The sequence below is a fragment of the Lactuca virosa genome, chromosome 7, assembly GCF_052849685.1.
Source record: "Lactuca virosa cultivar CGN04683 chromosome 7, Lactuca_virosa_CGN04683_v6, whole genome shotgun sequence".
Lineage (NCBI taxonomy): Eukaryota > Viridiplantae > Streptophyta > Magnoliopsida > Asterales > Asteraceae > Lactuca > Lactuca virosa.
In genome coordinates, this window is record NC_136432.1 from 185,801,724 (window position 1) to 185,823,980 (window position 22,257).

At 36.5% G+C, this 22,257-nt stretch overlaps 1 long non-coding RNA gene and 1 pseudogene across 1 annotated transcript; one reads left to right on the top strand and one right to left on the bottom strand.

Annotated features, from left to right (window-relative positions):
- Positions 1-1,813: 1,813 nt before the first annotated feature.
- On the top strand, positions 1,814-2,373 carry LOC145125224 (uncharacterized). Its single transcript, XR_013715875.1, has 2 exons — positions 1,814-1,878; positions 1,978-2,373. It is a non-coding gene; the product is annotated as an uncharacterized LOC145125224 (long non-coding RNA).
- A 9,745-nt stretch (positions 2,374-12,118) lies between these two features.
- LOC145125304 (fasciclin-like arabinogalactan protein 2 pseudogene) lies at positions 12,119-13,645 on the bottom strand (annotated as a pseudogene).
- Positions 13,646-22,257: the final 8,612 nt, after the last annotated feature.

Consider the following 22,257-nt stretch of genomic DNA (forward strand, 5'->3'; position numbering starts at 1 on the left):
GCCCCGATTTTCCTTGGAAAACAATTGAGCATTTCCCTTTTATTTCGACACACGAATTATCACCGAATTTGACCTTTCCGGTTATTCCTTCGTCGAGTTCGGAGAAAAATGAACGATTTCCCGTCATGTGATTACTTGCCCCGTTGTCCAAATACCACACATCGTTTTCTTGTGAGTTGTATCGAGACGGTATCACCTTCTCTTCGTTCAAAAACACGGACTCGTGTAGAAATACTGTTTCATCGGCATCGTCGTGTTCAGTAAAATTACTTTCTTGGAATTTTTGGGTTCGGTCCGGACATTTTGATGCGTAATGGCCCGACTTGTCACATCTGTAGCATATAATCTTCGACAGATCTTTTTTCGGGTTTCGGTTTGAGTCCGAATTGGAATTGGGCCGGTTATTGGGCTGTTTGGGCTTATTATTGGGTTGGGTTGATTTTGACCCAGATCCATTTGAAGACCCGGCTCCACCGGATCCACCTGACCCGGTTCGATTAAAACCCCCCGAACCCCCTTTTCTTCCCTTATTCGACTCCTTCTTCCCTCCCGACGATCCCCCTGAACCAGAACCACCTCCACCGCTCCAGCCACCACCGTGGTTTGAACCTTCACCACTTCGAGTGAACATAACCCTCTGCTCGTTTCCGCCATCATCTTCTCTTGTCCTTTCTTCGTACGCCTTTAGTCGACCTACAACATCCTCAAATCTGATCGTCTTCAGATCGAGTACCTGCTCCAACGAGGCGACGATCTGAATAAACTTCGATCGTGGCAGTGTTTTCAAGAACTTCTTGACGAGTTTAGACTCGTCTATCGTTTCTCCGAGGGCCGCTGATTTGGAGGCGATACCGGACAACTTTCCGGCGTAGGAATCTATCGATTCAGACTCTGTCATCTTGAGCCGATCAAAATCCGTCATTAAGGTTTGTAGCCTTGCTTCTTTCACTCTTTCAGCCCCCACGTTTCTTGATTTAATTGCATCCCAGAGTTTCTTTGCTGATTCTTGTTCACCGATTTGCATTATCAGGTTTTCTGGCAAGGATTGATATAGCAGTCCCATGGCTAAGCAATCTTTTTCTTCATTTTGGTCGGTTCCTGGATCGATCACGATCCACGCCTTGTGGATTCGAAGCACAACCTTCATTCTCATCGCCCATACAGTGTAATTTGTGGGTGTGAGCATCGGACATGTGACATTGGATGAACCGATCAACTTCTCCCTCACCTGAGGAGTAGCACCTCCAGTATCATCGACATCTGACATCTTCTTTTACTGGTGTCCTTCTTGATCACCAGGTATGAATTCAAAGCCCCTGTTCTTGAGCTCTGATACCAATTCTAGTATGACAATTGTATAGTATAGCAATTGTATAAACAATTCTAGTATAGCAATTGTATAAACACAGACAAATATATCAAAATATCTCTTTGATTGATTTGGAAATATAACTCAAAACCAAACTTGTTTACACTGTGTTTGTGTTGTACTGCATATTCATAACTCGATATATGCTATATATATATATATATATATATATATATATATATATATATATATATATATATGTATGTTAGAGTAAGCTTTATAATATAAGATAGAAAAAGATACCCAACATCTTGATGGTATTCCTTTTGCTTTTCCTGGAAATATGGTGAGTGGAAGACAAGGAGGAAATTAAGGAATTGAGATTCCAACAGAGTACGTATTCGATCTCGACTGTGTGACTTTTTAATTATGAAATTGAAGTGTATTATTCAATATTAACATAACGAAACCCATTTCCAATTTTCTATAAGTTGTTTTTTTCATCTAAAATCTGTTTTTTCTTAATCTCTCCAGATCGATACAGAATTTGTGGAAGTCCTCGCATTCAGGTTAGAAATGCCAAAAAACTCTAAAGACTTGAAATCTTTAAACTTATACTATATGTATATTCGTACGTAAGCTGACATATATGTGCATATGCACTACAGGCAAAGCCACATGTCGTTTTTTAGCAAGTCGGATCTAATGTTTGTGTGTATGCTAAAACCAATATCATTTGAGATCGAAAAGCAAGATTCAGAGATTGAAGCAGCTAAGTGGATGCCTGTTGAAGAATACGCCAACCAGCCCTTTGTAAAGAAGCGCAAATCCTTCGAGTATATTGCTAAGATATGCATAGAACGGAAAGATAACAAATATGTCGGCTTCACTGCATTATCTACAGCAAAGGCTACATCTGCCACGAGCAGCTATTTGTATTCTCATCATCATGAGGAGTAATTATCTGATTCCCATATTCAAGAATCCTAAAATAAAACCACCATATGGTTGTAGTATGTGGATTCTACTTAATTTGTATTTTAAAGATATCTACTCAACTATTATATTATTTGTATCTCTTTAGCTATTTGATATATCAATAATATTGAACATCGTCTATCTACAAATTGTCGGTCTATTATCACTACTAGAAAAATTAAAAATACCTACGAAATTTTCCTACGGAAATATTCCGTCGGAAAATACCGACGGAATACCTACGGAATTCCGACAGAAAACGATGCCCTAAATTACTGACAATATTGTGACGGAATACCTACAGAATACCGACGGAAGACAAATCCGACGGAAATCCGTCGGTAAATACCGACGGAATAGCTACGGCACTGACAAAAAGACTAATTTGTTTAATTTCCGTCACAAATCCGTCGCTAAATAGTAATTTATTAATTTTTTACTACTATTATTATTATTTATTATTATTATTATTATTATTATTATTATTTCCGTTATTTTTATTATTATGTCCTACGGATTACCTACAGATTTTTTTTATTTTCGACATTTCAGGCACCGGACGTTGTTTTTTTGGCTTCGTTTTTTTCACGCCTCTATTATACATGATTATCTATAGTTTTCCCAACTCATACCTGATACCTAGATGTTTATAGTAGCGTACTCATTTTGATCGGTTACACATTTCACACTTTAAAATTACAATCACATTAACATATGTACGTATACATACATACACATACACATTGACATATACATTCATATATGCCCATAGAAACATAAATTTATATATACCCGTAGAAACATACATTCACTCATACATTCTTAGACACACATTCACACATACACATAGATTCATATACACACGTATACATACATACACATATATTCATACATAAACACATTGACCAGCCTTTATGAATGTATGTGTCTATGGTTTTATGTGAATGTTTGTGTAATTGTGTATGTGTATGTATGTATATGTACATATGTGTGTATGTGTGAATGTATATGAAAGGAGTAACTGTGCGAAAGGAGTAACGGATCTAAAGGTGCACGTGGTTATACACACATATTTATTAGGTATAATTTGGTGATAATATAGATAATCATGTATAATACAGGTGCGAAAAAAACAAAGCGAAAAAAACAACGTCCGGTACCCGAAATGTCGAAAATAAAAAAATTCCGTAGGTAATCCGTAGGAAATTACCGACGGAATAGCGACGGACAGCCCCTTCCGTAGGTAATCCGTAAGAAATTACCTACGGATTACCTACGGAAGAGGCTGTCCGTCGCTATTCCGTCGGTAATTTCCTACGGATTACCTACGGATTTTTATTTATTTTCGACATTTCGGGTACTGGACGTTGTTTTTTTCGCTTCGTTTTTTTCGTATCTCTATTGTAAATGATTATCTATAGTTTTCCCAACTTATACCTGATACCTAGATGTTTATAGTGGCGCACTCATTTTGATCGGTTACTCCTTTCACACTTTAAAATTACAATCACATTAACATATGTACATATACATACATACATATACACATTGACACATACATTCATATATGCCCATAGAAACATACATTCATATATACCCATAGAAACATACATTCACACATACATTCTTACTCCTCTTTCCCCATTTCCCGATTTTTTCCCTCCGTTCAGTGGCGCATCTTCCGGCGTTTCTCCCGACGCATCTTCCGGCGTGTCTCCCGAAGCATCTTTCGGTGTATCTCCGTGCGCATCTCTCCGTTTGGTGGAACCCTCTTTGCTCGATTTCATATACACACACATAGAGAGATACAATGCCAGTTCAAGCTACCTTCTGGATGGAGCAAGAAAAGGTATGTGCAGGCACAGTAGTTCAAGACTTCAAGGTGGACAGGTAAGGGTAGGTAGTAAAGGCTTAGCATAGGCAGGGGATAGGCATTCAAATCACTATCTTAAAATACCGTATTGGGTGCATACTGTCTGAATCACCATGACCATGACCATGACCATGACCATCACCATCACCATCACCATCACCATCACCATCACCATCACCATCATTATCACCACCATCACAACCATCACCATCACACCATCATCATCATCACCACCATCACCATCACCATCAACATCACCATCACCATCACCATCACCATCACCATCACCATCAACATCACCATCACCATCACCATCACCATCACCATCATCACCACCACCACCACCATCACCACCACCATCACCATCACCATCACCATCATCATCACCACCATCACCATCAACATCATCATCACCACCTCCACCACCACCACCATCACCATCACCATCACACTATCAATAGTCATCGTCATCGTCATCATCATCATCATCATCCTCATCATCCTCATCGTCATCATTTATGCATCAGTTTGTTGTTGTTTATGTTTTGTTTTAAGTTTAATCAGGATTACACTTAAATAGGGGAGGTTTGTTGGTGATTTTATATCATCAATATTATTTAAGTGTAATATGATTAAAATTGTTGACCAAAAGTGATCTTGTTCAATATTGAACAAGTTAGGATGGTGTAGGAGTGCACACTTGTTCAAGTTTTTCAAGATTCAAAGTACATTGTTATCTAGGGGAGAAGCCCCTAAACGAACGGGGGTCCAGGGGCAGCGCCCCTGGGAGAGGGGCGGCAGTCCCTGGCGGGGTTAATTAGCTACGAAGTTTTTTAATTTCGATTTTTCGGCGACCAAAGGTCGTTTTTCTTCGTTTTTTTTCACACCTTTATTAACTGTTCGTATCTTAAATATGTAAGAAAATTTATCCAAAAAAAAAATTAAGACTCGAATAATGAATAATAATAATAATAATAATAATAATAATAATAATAATAATAATAATTATTATAATAATAATAGAAATAATAATAATAATAATAACCATAGAAATAATAATAATAATAATAATAATAATAACAACAACAATAATAATATTATTAATAATAAAAACAGAATTGTAAGTGGTCAAAAACTATTGTAGACGAAAAAGGTATGGATGTGGCATTCCTGGCCGGTTGGTAGTCCCCTTGGTTGTATCCATGATAGACGCGAGTTCGAGTCCCACCACCACCTTTTTTTTTGGCATTTTCGATTTTAGGGTTTCACAAAATTGAAACTTTTGTCCGCCTCCATTTAGCGGGATCCATCGACGAAATTTTTTTTCTCCCGCTTCTCTCTATCTCCCTCCCTGATTCGTTTTCCCTCTTCTCTCTCACTGTTTCCTACTCGCACCTCCCCCTTACACCCCCTCTCGTCTTCGTTCTTTTTAGCTCCGGTCGTCTTCTTGTCGTCGCCGTCATCGGCTTGCCATCGCCATCTTCTGCTTGCCATCGCCATTGTCATCATTGTTTCAAGTAAGCTTTTTTTTGGTTTAATTCCAATTAGGTTTTCGTTTTGGGTTAGGATTGGTTTTGATTTAGACTTTGTTTTGATTTAGGGTGTGTTTTGATTTTGGGTTCAGTTCGATGCCTTCTTCAAACTGTTGATGCCTTTTCAAACTCCTCTGCTCCATCTGTTATCGAGGCGACCAATGTTATTACTCCATGGCTCAATTGCCCTCCTCTCTCTCTTTGCACCTTTGCTCGATTTCTTCCCTAAAAAGGTAAAACCCTAGTTTTTTTTTCTTTTCTTTTCTGAAATTACTTCATGTATACAATTTAGATGTTTAATTAATTGATAATTCTGATTTGTTTTGTTGAATGTGAGGTTTTAAATTATATTTTAGGTCGAATTTGAGATTTTAGGTTAAATTTTGGTTGAAAATGTTAGATTTGTGGTAAAGTTCAACAGTAATGTTTGGGATTTCCTAATTCAATAGGATCTGAAAGCTGGTGATCCAGGTAATCACAGTTTTGCAATCTTCCATACGGGTAAGGAGGTCAATATGACTTTTGAGTTTATTGAGAATCAAATCAATCAATTTTGAGTAAATATTCAACTTTTTTTTATGAGTTTCAGTGATTATCCTACTGTGGCTTCTACATGAGAATGAAGTTTTTGATCTTGTGTATGACAGGTCCGCCAACAGTAATTTTTAGAATTGAACTAGGTTTAGCAGTTGGAAATCAACTTGGTTTGGTAAGAGATGATTCTATATTATATATTTAATTATTTATCTTTTGTTTTTAATGGATATTTGCTTACTTGACCTAGTTGCATAAATGTTTGAGTTTGTAGATCTGTGTATATAACCTCAATTCCAGTTCAAAAGATACAATCCTACAACATTGTCACAACAATAAAACAAGAAGGTACGTTTTGTGTTAGGTATATGTTTTTTAATATGTTTCTTTATTTTAGTAATGTTTAAATTGTTTTCAGTTTACAAACAAGCTGAAAATGGTGAGCCCAAGTGTAGTGTGTGTTTCCACTTTCTTGATTCCCCTGTTGAAACACTTCAATATATGGACCATGGAGCTAAGCTAGCTGTTTTGGAACAATTGAATTTGTAAACATTTGGTATTGTTTGTTATGTTAATTAGTATTTACTTTTGTAAGATATTTTGAACAATAGAATGGAATGTGTCAAAGTTGGTATTAGGGACGTTTTTTGGTGTATTGTTAGACACATTTAGTATATTATTAGATAATGTTCATTAGTAATGCATTTGTATTTGATACTTTTTAAGGTATTAGATGATGTTTATTAGTTTTGTTGTAATGTTATTAGTTTTGTGGTTGAGTTTAAATATTATTATAAGTTTAATCTAATGAGTTTTGTCAATATATTGGAGAGAAAAAACTAGAATTTTTGTTATTTTATGCTTTTTTTTAAAAAAAAAAAAAAGAGATTTAGTGACGGAATACCTACGGAAAATCCGTTGGTAATATGAGCCGTCGGAAATCCGTAGGTGATAAAGTGAATGTCAATTAAAGTGGGTCCCGTCGGTAACCTGTAGGTAATCCGTCATTATAGTGTTCAGTAGGTATTCCGTAGGTAAATTACTGACGGAAAAATGTTGTCGGTATTCCGTAGGTATTCCGTCGCAAATCCGTCGGTAATATTTACCCACGAGCGTTTATGCTACGGCCCGTTTTCCGTCGCAATTCCGTAGGTAACACCTTATACCTACGGATTTTTCAGTAGGTATTATCAGATTTTCTAGTAGTGTATATAATGCCATGTTGTAATTTCCCTATTATTTGCTGATGTCTGTAGTTTTGTCGTGTGTTAATTGATTATCATGCATGTATATGATATATCCTCATTTGGGTTGCCACATTGCTTGCTAGGTGGCGAAATGCTGCGGTCATATGGAATGTTGACGTGTAAGTGACCGAATTATATGCAGGAGACATGTAATAAATACTCTTGCATGGCTGTATATTATTTACTCCACTTCTTTTATTCTTATCATTTTTAAGGTGATTTGAAGAGAAAATAAGATGTCGTCTTCAAGGCCGTTTATGTTCCTTCTAGTTTGTTCTTGCTGGTGGTTAGTTTCGAACTGCAACTCGATCTCTAAAAAACCTCAAGATGGTTATGGTGATGCTGTGTCACCACCGGCTGCATGTGAAAATTGCAGTCTTTGTCAATATTCATGCACCCCTCAAACCCGACCTCCACCACCACAACTTCCCGGAGGAAGTGAAATATATACTGCTCCGCCACCACCACCACCACAGATGCCCGGAGGAAGTGATATATATGCTGCTCCACCACCTCCTGCACATCATGTAGGTGTCAATTGTCCGCCAGTGGCTCCTGTTATATGCTGCCAAAACTCACCTCCCATGCCTTATACTTATCCTAATAATGGCAACTATTCAGAAAGCTCTCACTTTTCAAGTTCCCCATGTTCTCTTATGCTGCAGTTGCTGCTTCTCTCTGTCTTTCTTTTTTAGAAACTTAATTTCTTGTTTCATTAATTTCTTTGGAAGAACGCAATGTGGCAATTTAGTTTTACATGTATTTTGGGGACTTGTTGCAACCCTTTTATTACTTTTTTTTTTTTTGGTTTTTCTAGATATAACGGATATTGAGTTCTTCACTTATAGGGGAAATGTAAAAAAATAGTTATGTACTCCTAATACTTTGAACTATATAAAATTTAATAGTTTGGTCTTTTATCAATCTATTTTTCATTCAATTTTTTTCATACATTTTATTAAATTATAAAGTTCAATAAAAAATATTAAAAAAAATGATTAAACTAACTTTTTTTTTATTTAATTTTAACAAAAATAACCTATATCTTTGTATTTGTTCAACTAGCCCACTAGCCCACAATGTATCGTTCCCGACCTGAAGAAAACGGGTCAAATCCAATCCATTTGTACGGTCCCCTACTATATATAAATGGGACCACTTCATGCCGGAAAGGCGTTCCAAAAAGTTCTGAAACAAAAAGAACTTAAGCTTCTAAGTTTATTCTAAAGAAAGTCGTGGATTCTACGAACCATATTAGTTCGAAATGTTTTGTCGAAATCTGATGAAAGCCTTTGAAATACAACTAATTGTTCCAGAACATTTTGGCTATGAAGGGATGGATTACATTTTTTTTCCGTATTTTTGTTGTTATATTAATTAATAGGGTCCCGACTATCAGTAGCTTAAACAACCTTAGAAAATCACTTCGAAATGCCACAACGTGTTCGGAATGCCAAAATTTATCTAAAATGCAAAGAACTTTCCGAGATGGTAATGTTTTACTCATTGTTGTTTGTAATACACTATTGGATTATTATTATTTTTAATCATTATTATTTTTAAATATAGTAATTTGCATTCACTACTATCCATTGATAAAATTTCATAGTGTTTTGTGTCCATCTAAACTATTTAGTTCATTATCCATTATTAGAATTTTAAATCCTGGTCTTATTTGGGTGTAATTGATTTTGGTCATAAATTGAGGGTTTTAGTCCCTAATGGTTCTAGATCTAAAATTCATGAATCATGAGGTGTTAGGAAGTTGTTCTTATGTTACTCTTGAGGTTTAATCATCATCTTTGAGGTCTTGTTGATAATCCATGCTTGAAATGACGTTTATTGAGTTTTTGGTGATGTTAAACTTCTTTGGAGTTCATGTAAAGATCAGAACTCAATGTTAATGAAGGATTGAATTCTAACTTTCCATGAATTCATGGTTTCGTATGTCTTAAGCCTCTATATTGGTATTAATTCATTTAGCTTCAATCCATCTTTTACGGCTGGTGATTTTGGGACAAATTGAGATGTAACACCTTCTTTTTCAGGTATAAGTTATGTGCTTTGCAATATTTTTGTTTTGTGATTTTCCCGTCACTACAGCGTAGTAGGCTTGTACCACGGTATGGTGGTCATTTGATTACCATGACATGGTAAGAACCTCGCCACAGCGTGGTGGCAGCTAGGGCTCAAAATCCTAGATCTCAGGCCTTGGGCATATTTAAAGGATGTGATGGCTAAGGTTCAACCTTCCTTACCCTCCCAAGTTAAGAAAGCAAACATTAATCCCTTGTTTTCATTCTTGAGGTTATTTTGGTGCTTTTGGTGATCTTTGAAGGAAGAATGAGAGAATTTGAGTGCAAGGAACCTTTTGGTAAGTTCAAGGGTTATTTTTTAATTGCTTCTGGACCATTGTAAGACTTCATATATATATATATATATATATATATATATATATATATATATATATATATATATATATATATATATATCAAGGAGTCTCATACTCTACAAGTTTCCTGGTTTCATCGCAGTTCTCCTTGACTCGAGTACGGATCCTCTGCTTTCAGTAGTATGGGCCTATACTGCCTTCCACATCTATCCGTACTTTCCTCAAGGATCGTTTTGAATCCTCCAAGTCACTCCTTATCCATACAAATAATCCTTCTCAAGACAAGGCTCCCAACACTAAATCTCTTCCTAGGTTTTCCTAGGGCAATCACCACACCACTCTTCGCCTTCAGTTTCAGAAGGAACTCCTTCCAGCACTCTCTAACTTGCTCACGAATACAATTACATATCACCGATACTAGATAATTCTTCGAATGAAAGGTCTCACACTACAACGGTTGGACTCAAACAAGAGCTGCGCAATAGAGTTAAAACCTAACCTTCTAAATTTATTTAGTTTCTGTAATATGTAACTTAGCATATTCGCTTACTAGTTAGCTGAAGTTAGTGAGAACTCCTAAAAAGGACAAAGCAAGCAACATTCGAGCATTGAGTAATTGGAATCAAGCTTAACCTAATCAGGCCATCCTATCACTAACTGATCAGTACTAGAATGCAAGTCTACAAGCTCATACAGTAGGCATATAAAGGCATCTCTCCTAACATTCTATCATGCAAATCCTGAGCAAATCCTTAGCCCTAACTAGCATGCGATTCACAAATTCATAAATCAAAGCATATCATAAACATGTATAGATATTTTGGGAAAACTTTCTTGAGTTCGGTCAATTACATTCACCACACCCTTTTCTTTTGTTAGAAACCCTTTCTATAAAACATTTCTTTTTGAAAAAATTCTACCAAACCCTCAGTTTGAGTTCAGACATACCTGAGAGTACGTCCGAGTCCCTCAAACTAAGGCTCTGATACCAACTTGTAACGTCCCAAAATTAAGACCAAAAATTTTCGTTTTTAAATTAATAAAACTATTATCCAAAACATCATCATAAAACCATGGTGGAACATCAACTACATCATAAAACATCATAGTAATCATAAAATGCGGAACGAGGTGGTGTGTGCACTGAAATCATCCTGGGTCATTCCCCTTCGAACCAGAAGTACCTGAAAACATAAACTGAAAACCGTAAGCACAAAGCATAATGAGTTCCCCAAAATACCACATACCATACATAATAAACATATAATGCGGCACACCCGACATTGAGCCCTGCTTGGTATACATATCTGTCAGTCATCGGGCCCTGCCTGGTATACACATAAACATATAACAAAACTGAAGCGTTGTACTCACTTGATGTTTTAATATCCATCAAATTGTTAGGAATATTGAATCATAAACTAAAATTGAAAGTAGGTGTTCCGATAATGTTGATAATATGTGTACTGGAAGCATAAATAATCTCTCGAAATAATGTTGGATCGAGCTCGAACGTTCATACTCAAGAGCCGTTTTAGCTTCATCTAACAAACATATGCCATTCAAATTTGCCTGCAAACAATTCCCCTTGGTGTTGTGTTTTGCAATGATAATCAATAAAAGCCAAAGCCAATCATTTTCTATAGTTGGGTTATTCTTGTGAATACTCGTTTTCATCTACAAAAAGTTGTATGTCACTTTGTCTAGAATAATAAACAAAGAGAGCATAAATGTGTAATCATGGATGAAAAAGAGAACCTAACAGACATATCGACTTATATTGTCTACAAGAAAGTATTTCAAGATTTATAATCGACTTATATTGTCTACAAGAAAGTATTTCAAGATTTATAAATATCACATTGGTTATCAAGATTAGGTTGATGATGTTTGAGTATATTTCATGATCACCAAATACAGTAGATAGGCTGTGTTCTTAGATGTTTGTATTTGATATATGTAATATAAATTTTTTTCTTATGATGTTCATATATTTATGAGTAGTAATTTCTTGATTTTAATCTATATGTATGTGGTATATGTATATATTTATGTGGTTGAACTATTTCATAAATTGATATCTTCAATTCGGTATTCATACCTATAACCAAGTTAGATTGTAAAATTCAATATTATTTCATCTCCTATTAAAGTGATTTCAAACTGAAATAGGCTTTTATTAAAAAAAAAAAAAAAAAAAAAAAAAAAAAAAAAAACACACACACACGAAGGAATGTAACCTGCGAGCACAACTAAAATACAACAATGTGTCTCGTTTTATTTTAATCAAATCAATCAAGCACTCAAAACAATTACAAAACCGAGGAAAAAAAAACGTCTATATTACAAAATAAAAAATGGAAAAGAAAAAAAACTTTAAAATAATATACAATAAAAAGGAGGTTGTGCTCTTCTATGCGTCAACTTCGTGGGACCTATATTACCGCGCCGTCACTCCATCGCATTAACAAAAAAAAACCTCATCAAACAAAAACGAGTGCGAGACACAACACCGTAAACGCCGACGCCACCAGCCTCCCACCGGAACTAGCCGTCTGATCCGCCGCATCACCGCCACCATAATCATCTGAAGAGTCTGGCCCCGGGGCATCCGCATTATCACCCTTCTTCGCCGCCTTCTTTTTCTTCTTCGCCGCCTTCGGTGCCGCTGCAGGTTCATCAGCCTCCGCCGTCCCCTTAAACAACTCCCTCGGCAACAAAACTTTATCAATCTTGTAAAGCGCCACCGGTTCGTCGTCGATTACCGTCCCTGTAATCACCGCCGTTACCACTTTTGTCTTCAACTTCACATCGTCGCCGACGTTTTGTACAGTGAAGTCGTATTTCTTCTTCGCCCCTTCCGTCGCTAACGTGTTCATCAACCCATTACTTGATCTCAGCATTCCCATGGAATTATAGATCGGAACACCATGGTAAAGCAACAAAGACGTCTTCTCTTCCGCCGTTAAGTTCTTGTATTTTGGCGCGAATGCCGTAATAGCGTCGTCACTGGGACAGAACACCGTTACTCCGCCGTCAACAGTGCTTAAAAACGTTCCGATAGCTCCCGAAGTCGATAACAGATTGTAAAACGCTTTACATCCGTCTTTTTGTAACAACGAAGTTAAGTTCAGATCCGGCGCCGATGTCGGTGCCTCAGCTTCCGGCGACTGTAGAATTTCACTAATTTGAATGACAGATATGTTGTAAGGCATTTCTAAGATGGATTTTACGTAAAGAACAGTTTGCGTGGGATTGTCTTCGGGAGTGAAGTGAACTTTACCACCTTTAACGTCGGTGATATGTACGTATCCGGTGGTGCCAGGGGCTTCACCGGTGGCTTGGTACATGGTGGCGGTGGAGGTGGAGCCTTTGGTGATTTGGTGGAGCTTTTTGGAGCCGAAGTAGTCGGCAAAGACATGAAGGGAAAGAACATTTTTTATAGTGACAAGTGACAGGCCTTTGGCAATCAAGGCAGCCATGGCGGCATTGTCGACGGCGCAGACGGTGATAGTCTGGCGGCGGTTGATTTCTCCGGCAAGGTGAGTGAGTGTGAGATAGTGATTGAAGGTTGAGAATTCTGGGCTTTTGTCAAGAATATGAGTGATGTTGTGGGCGTCGGTAGTGGTGGAGAGAGAAATGAGTAAAAGGACCGCGAGAGTAACCGCCGAAAACGTCTGCATTTCGCCGGAGATGCGGCGATGAGTGGCTGTTCTGGGTGGTGAAGGAGGTAAAGAAGAGCTGTGACTTGTGAGTTGTGAGTGGCCTAGTTGGAATTCTGTCTATATATAACCATCAATTTAGCTTTAATCATTTAAATAATGATGTCGATCAGTTATGGTTTTACCATATGAATTATTATTAGGATTGTATATATTTTTATAAACGAAAGTTTTGTTGTTTTAAAGTATATTTAAGAAAATATAAACTTAAAGATAATAATAAAAAACGATAACCACCGGAAATTATTATTGAATATTGAACTCAATAATTGCAATTAAACAAATAATCGATCAAGGTCACATTTTCCATATCAGCCCCCAGCATTTGTTTTTATCATATATGGTCCCTTTCTCAGTTTCTCTCTTCATTTTTTGTTTTCTACAAATTACACAATCACCTCCTCCTATTCGTGTACATACTCAAGTAACCCTCTTTATTTTACCTATTAATGATTCTTAACTATTTATTATAGAACAACTTTTAGTAACATACTCTCAAATCTCAATCAATCTAACTTTAGAAAACCTAAAATCAATATGTAGTAATGTCAGTGGTATAGTCTCTCTTTATCAATCTATACTTTAGAAACATACTTCTCTCAATCAATATTTAGAAACATACTTTTAGTAACATACTGATGTAATCAATGAAAACAAACTAAGATAGAACGAACATTAATTATTTTATTTTCAGTTCTAAAGGGAACCAAAAAAAACGATTTTTTTTGTTATGTCCTTGAATCAGTTTGTTCCAATTCAAAACAAACATAACCAATTTTTATTTTTGAAGTTTGAGATAATGTTGATTAAAATCTATAGTTTTATAGTTAAAATGAATTTGCATACGCTTATTCGAGATTGAACTAGTTCTAAATCAAAGTTGGACCAACTTTGGTTATTTCAGTTGTTAGTTTCATTATGTAATTTATTTACTTTTTTTTTGGTTTTGGTTTTGGTTTTGGTTTTGGTTTGGTTCGATCCAATTCCATGCCGTGAAACACCCCTAAAATCCTATATATATATTTTTTTCAATTGTACATCGTTTGGATCTTTTCAATCCCAATTAAAGCAAGTTAATTTGGCCAAAAGATCAATGAGTAACAACATTGGAAAAAATTGCATGTTCTTTTTATGACTGGAGGCGTAAACTTGTTGAAGATATTAGTGGAGAGGGTAGTATTGAAAATATATGGATTACGGGTGGAGTGTCGGTGAGTATCTAAGAAGATGCCAAAGACAGCCACAGAAAGGCAAATTAGAGGCATGTTTTCCAACTAAAATAATTATTTGTAAATTGGATCTTGAAAGTTGAAACCAATATGTGTTATTTAATCGTTTTATTATTTGTACCAGCATATTTAACTTTTTAGGGATCAAATGGATGTTTATAGGATTTTTACTTATTTATGTAATGAAACTGAAATTTAATTTATTTTGTGTAATTAAGTTTTAACTAGTTATCGTTTTTTTTTTTCTCAAATAATAAAATCAAGTCGATATATTGTCGATTCAAATGTGCATAAAACTAATATTTCTTTTAGTAATAAGTTGAAATCCAATTACATAAATCGTGATAAAAAAATAAATAACTTTATTACAGATCTGATGGAACATTATAAATTTTATAACAAGTAATATCAAGATAATGGCTAGTGTATTTTGATGGGTTAAATAAATTGAAAGCCCAAATTACCTTAAATAAGAGCTTGCTTCAAAAAAGATAAATCGGTGGTTATCACTTACAAGAATAGGTATTTTTAAGGTTTAATTGATAAAATAAAAAATAATACAAAGTTTTATATTATTATTGTCTTCCTTGTATTTTTTTAAGAGAGTGTTGGCAATTTATTTAAAAGGAAAAGAAGTTATAAATAATTTGTATTTATTGGTATTTTGGTTTGAGAGGAAAAGAGAAAAAAATAGGAAATATAGTTATTTTAAAAAATGAATTAAAAGAAAAAAAATTGTTTAATAATAGGAATTGACAAAGTCAAAATCCAATAGCTTCTTGTGTGTTCTCTCTGGGCGCCGAGCATAAGGAAAACTTCCGGAAATAAAAACGGGTTTATGTGTGTGTGATCTTAGAACAAAAAGCAAATATAGATAGAATGAGGAAGAGGATGGGAGACCATCGTGGTTATGTGTATGATTCAGGCATTGAGCTAATATCGTCTTAAGTAATTCGGATTCTTGACGACGTGATTACTTGAAGCTAAGGAGTGAGATAGAACCACATTATTGCTACAATAAAATGTACCAATAGTTTCCGTCTCTATGACCCCTATTTTTTCAACATTTTTAGTGTTTCAACTTAACATGACACGACACATTTGTTATGTTTAAAGCGTACCCCGCTAACCCGATACAAAAGTAAACAAGTTGACATGTCACACCAAGACTAAGGTGAAACTCTCTCAACTTGTTTAATGTTTCAACTTTACATGAAACCGAAACTACAAAATACATTTGTGAAATCCAACTAGAGGGTATGGCTAAAAAGATATTTCATCAAATTTTGAGTAAACTACATGAATGGTCCATGCGGATTGAGTAGTCAACGTGTGTGGTTTCTAATTTTTTTTAAAGCGCACCATCAATGTGGTTTAGTTTTGTTTCGGATTTGATCCTTACCGGAAACAAAATGACTATTTTACATTTAATGATATATTTTTATTTTGATAATTCTTTTTTATTATATAAGATATTATAATAAAGTAAGTTATTAATATATTGTTTGAAATGGGACTCATCTCACCTTAGTAGTCTTCCTTCCCAAATGAATGAAGACAATGCACTTCCCAACACCAACTCCGGTCACCATCTCTAGCTATAGATCCAATACCACATAATCTACCACAAACTCAACACAAAGTTGCCTAATGTTCAACCATAAATCTAAAACACATCTTAAAATCGAACCTACACCTTAAATCCGAAACCAAAATCCAATATGAAACTCAAATCCAAAACCATATCAAACCTGAAGTTCAAATCCAAAACCAAAATATGTGATGTAAAGGTTTGGTTGTGGTTGCATCACGTGGGGGAACGACGAAGGTGTTCTTCAATTCAAACCCACGCCTTACCCCATAATGAATGCTTTTATATCGTGAAGAACCTACTAAAATATTGCCTCATCTACTCTTGCCAGGAAAAGAGGTGAAGGAGGAGGAATAAGGAGGCGACACTCCAGTTGTTTTCGGCGACAAACCAAGGGTTTTTGCCGACAGTCTCATGGTGATGAGCTAAGGATGATGGTTCGACAAAATATTAATTAAACAAAGCAACAAAAGTTATCCGTCTATTTAACTTAAAATTATCACTTTTGTCTAAAAAGTTTTGGATTATCACCATTGGTCCAAATTAGAAATTTTATTGCTATTTTAGTCTAATTTTTTTTTGAACGTCTTTAAATGAGGATTATGCCCTTACTTTTATGTTTTTCCCTTTTCTTTTCATTTATGTATTTATAAGAAATTCAAAAATAAAAATCTCACCCATCTACCCTTTCTATCATTCCACACCTACCACATATTTAACTTCTCTATATCTCCTCTCAACACCACCACATCAAGCTGCTGGAAAAATTATAATGTTATCGTTGCTACCACCACCACATGTTAAGAAATTAAACACCACCACCTGTTGGAGGCAAAAAAATCCTAGCGTCATCGTTATTTGTAACCCTAGTGTCACATTCACCAGCATTGGTGAATCAAGCTACAAATCTGAACTCCAATGATGAACGATCTGATGACTTCGCCTTCATTGTCGAACTTCCCCTTTATCTCTCTCATTCCCCAAAGATCCTACCACCACCACATGTTAAGAAATTAAACACCACCACCTGTTGGAGGCAACAAAATCCTAGCGTCATCGTTATTTGTAACCCTAGTGTCACATTCACCAGCATTGGTGAATCAAGCTACAAATCTGAACTCCAATGATGAACGATCTGATGACTTCGCCTTCATTGTCGAACTTCCCCTTTATCTCTCTCATTCCCCAAAGATCCTAGTGTCACCACTCTTAACCTCAACGCCACCACTACCATCTGGAAACCCTAACACTAGCATCGTCGATCTTGTACCCCATTGTTATTGAACTTGATCTCCAAATGAATAGTTGATCTGCAAACTTAAAATAAGAGGAATTCTTTAGGTTTTTCGAGCTACATCACCGATTACCGTCGTTGTTGAAGCTTGGTTGGATGAACAGATCTGGACAGCGACTCCGACGAATACAACGAAGAAGACGAAATGAGACAACAAAAATATGTAGAATATTACGCCACCACAAGTCAGCACCACCGTCGTTTCTTGGAAAACCTCGGATCTGAAAACCATCGTTTTGGTGGTGAAGACAAACAAACCCTCTATTTTTCGGCGAAGACAAAAACAAACCCTCTATGGGTTTTCCGACAACAACGACGTTCCAAAAAGAGACCGACGAGATGGGTTTCCGGATCAAAACTCCGACTAAATCAGAAAGAGATGTTTTAACACCTGGTAGGCGATGTCGGAGAAGGAGACAATGGACAGAAAGAGAGACGAAGTAGAGGAAGACTGGCGGTTTTGGCGGTGGTTTTCGGCTGGTAGCGGTGGTTTCGAGCAGGTGGTGATGGTTTTCGGTGACATAATAAAGTGAGAGAGATGGATAATATGTATGTTAAAGATATGGTGGGTGGGTGTGGTAGTACGGGTGAGTTTTGTTTTTATTTTTATTTTTTATATTTTTTAATCGGAAAATTAAAAAAAAAAGTAAGAAGAAAAGAAAATCATATTAATCGGGACAAATCTATCATTATAAAAAGTTTTAAAATTTAATGGATCAAAACTGCAATAAAATAAAATTTTTGGATCAATCGAAAATATTTTGGGCCAAAATAACAATTTTCAATAAACCACGTAAACTATTTTCGCACTTTAGTATTAATTATTACTGAATAATAAATAGAATTAAAAAAAAAAGATAAAGGAATAAATACTAATCAAAACGAAAGAGGCATTGTCAATTTAAATGACCAACACTACACCAAACCACCTAGAAGATTCATGTAAAAAAAATTACATTCTGCAAACTGAATGTGATACCTAAATTCCATGATAAGACTGTTCCATTTTTTTTGTCGTTTTGTGGTTATCCTATAAAACGATGAAATGTAAAACAATTGTGATCTAAGTAGGTTAAAAAGGAGTAACAAAAACTCGAGTTCAAATCGTAAAATTGCAATCTACTTGTTATTTATTTATTTTTTTTCGAAAGAGAAATCTACTTATTATTTCGACGAGTCATGAAGGCCTGAATGGCTCGACATTTTTTTTTAATGTTAAAGCTTGAATAATTCAGTATTCTCTCAAAACTATATTAGATTATTAAACTCAAATAGCTCAACTATAGAACTATATAAGTAAGAATTAAGCTAAATAAAGAACAAGTTTTATTCAAATTTAAAACATTTAAATAACGTTTAAATCCATTAACTATTTCTTACACCAATTAAAGACATATTTAACATACTACTAATATCTTTTAAGTCAACTTTGACCAGTAAGTTACTATCCCGCTGCGTAGGGGGTCGAAATAATGTAACTACGAAAATATAAGAATTAAACGTGTAAATATATAAAACTCATGTGGCGAAAGTGTGAAAACAAAGAAATGTAGGGATGAAACACGACGATATAATGTGGGGGAGTAATATGCAAATTTTCTATTAGGTACAAAGTAGTCTTTTATTTTTTCTAACACACATAATGTTTCTATAAAAAAAAAGTAAATGTCACTGTAGCCCAACCAACTATGAGGTTTTGTTTTAAAAGGTTCCTCATCTTTTTTTCTTACATTATAGGTGTATAAACTTCACTTTTAAATTTTAAAAGGTCACTATTTTTGAAATCCTTGACTTACTACCGGCTAACAGTCTAGTCAGCACAAGTTAGAAGCATAGTCAGCACAGATTAAAATCCATGCCATTAAATCACAAATCCACCTCATCAAGTAAGATGCCACACCCCCTTCATCAGTTAAGATGTCGCTCTTTTCCTCCGGTTAAATTGTTGCTCTATAAGTGCAGTTCCAGAAGTGCAAGAGCCAAAGCCTCCTTGGTTGCCCCCTTACTCGCTCGCTAGTACGTTGACAATCATCGATGATCACCTAGTCAGCGCCGATGAAAAGCCCTAATTCACAACCATTTTCTGCCATTGACCACCACATAAGGCCTTACCATCAGTCTCCAATGTCATCACACACACACACACACACACACTCTCTCTCTCTCTCGATCTCTCATCATCTCTACCACCTCTCTTGTTCGTGAATGTGAAATGAACACAACGATCTGTCATGGATAATCCCAAAATAAATCAAACTTTTCGCAACCACCTGTGTATCCTATGTGTAGGCCCCAAAAGAAATTGGAAATCGAAATACATGGGTTTAGGTGGTCTCTTCCTCTTCGAGTCAAGAATAGGGGTATTTCTTGTTGTTGTGTGTGTCTCTCACCCCCTTCTTCAATTGATGGTAAGGAATTAAGAACACAGACATCTGGAACAAAAACAATTATAGGTTTGGGCAAAACGATTCCAGATGGTTTCCAAGCAAGATTATCAACGAACAAAAACAAAAACAAGTGAAATATGCACTTGTATTGATCTTCGATGTAGGTTAACTATTTTTCCCCTTCCACGAACAAGCACCAAGTCGATGTGGGTTTTGATTTTCAATTTTAGTTGGTGACACTACAATTTTGTTCATCTTCCTCCCAACTCCCACAACAATTACATGTAGCTCAAACTCATGCCTTCCAACTTGTAGAACCATGAAACTCGAAATGAAGAAGAGATTCAAACCAAGGAAATCAAATGAAGAAAAAACCGAATAAACATCCTTGTTGGGCTGTTGTGCAGCTTCACCGACTTGTATATACATGGAAATCGAAATGAAAAAGAGATTCTATGTAACGCCCCGATTCTCGAATATCAATTTATGGTGATAAATTCTCATGAATTCAAGGTCTACTCGACGAGTTGGTTGCCTGACTCGTCGAGTAGCAGCGGGTTAGGCCGCACACTTAAGTGACCTACTCGCCGAGTCCAAGAAGGGACTCGACGAGTAGGAGCTGGAGGATGAAACCCTAAATTTCGGGGTTTTGCACCCTATTTAAAGGATCATTTGCCCCTTAGCCTCCCTTTGCAGCCTCTAGAGAGTTCAGCAAAACCCTAATACGTGTGTGTGTGTGTGATCCATTTGTGTGTTTCAACCCTTGGAAGAAGATTCTTAGAGAAAGGAACTTGAAGATCAAGTAGCTAGCAACAATGAGCTTGTGTGGACCTAAAATCTACCTCAGATAGCACCATTTGAAGGTATCAAGTCGTTACCTTGACCTTCTTTCCTTCTAGATCTCTTTTGGGTTGAAGATTAGGGATTTTCATCATGATATGAAGCTATTCTTGGGTAAGAGCTAAGATCTGAAGTTAAAACTTCAGATCTGAACTCTCCTTGGTCTTTAGGTCCATAAAGCTTACAACTCTAGCAAGTATGAACCCTTCCTTTTGAGTTAAACTCCATTTCAAGTTTAGATTTGGCATTATGAGTCATTAGAGCCTTGCATGCACGTAAAGTTTGCAACTTTACGTGATAAACATGCATTGGGAAGCTGGACCTACAATCTGGAGCCTTAGCATGACTTAAAATCGTCTGTATGAATAAAGGACTGAAGAGACTCGGCGAGTTGTATGAACGACTCGGCGAGTCGGCGAGGGTTTTCCCAACCTTTGGACACGTATGAACGCGGCGAGTTATAAAGGAAAAACTCGGCGAGTTGGCCAAGGAGTTACGGCCACTGACACTAGGAACTCGACGAGTCACACGAGTGACTCGGCGGGTTGGCAAGTTATGCAAGGAACTCGACGAGTTAAGGTCAACATTGATTGTTGACCTTGACAGTTGACTTTGGCTTTGACCAAGGGTTGACCAGTTGACTCCTGAGGGTATTTTGATAAATTTGATATTTATAGCAAAGGACATTGGTGAATATAGGTGTTGGAGTTGGAGCTACATTTTGAGGAGTTTGACACCACCTTCCAAGCTACTTACGAGGTGAGTTATCCTCACTATATCAACAGGGTGTACGACACCAAGGCCGACCCTTTATCGGATTTGTATCCGGGTAATTGCTTGATATGTTTATTGATCTGTTAGATCTACATCCTGGTAGTTAGGATGGTATTATGCTAGCGACCTGGTTTAGGTCGGTATCCTGGATGTTACGTTAGTGACCGGTTAGGTCAGTATCCTGGTTATAGGATGGTTGCTATGTTAGTGATCTGTTAGATCGGTATGATTATATGTTATATACATGTTAGCGTATGATATTTATGTTCACATGATTGTTTGATTGGAATGGGGGTTGGGTTGAGGCGGGTCCTGCTTTGTGCTGTAGGCCAACATACCCAGGGCAGACCGGATAGACTGCAGGCTCACGAGGACACATAGTCAGGCTGAAGGCCCGGCGAGCGGTCCGGATAGGTTGAAGTCCCCGAGAGGGCGGACCAGACGTGCCGAGGTTCGGAGTGGACTAGATAGACTGAAGGCCCGGTGCGGGCGGTCCAATTAGACTATAGACTCAGAGAGGGGACCAGGTGGACTGAAGGCCCGATACGGGCGGAT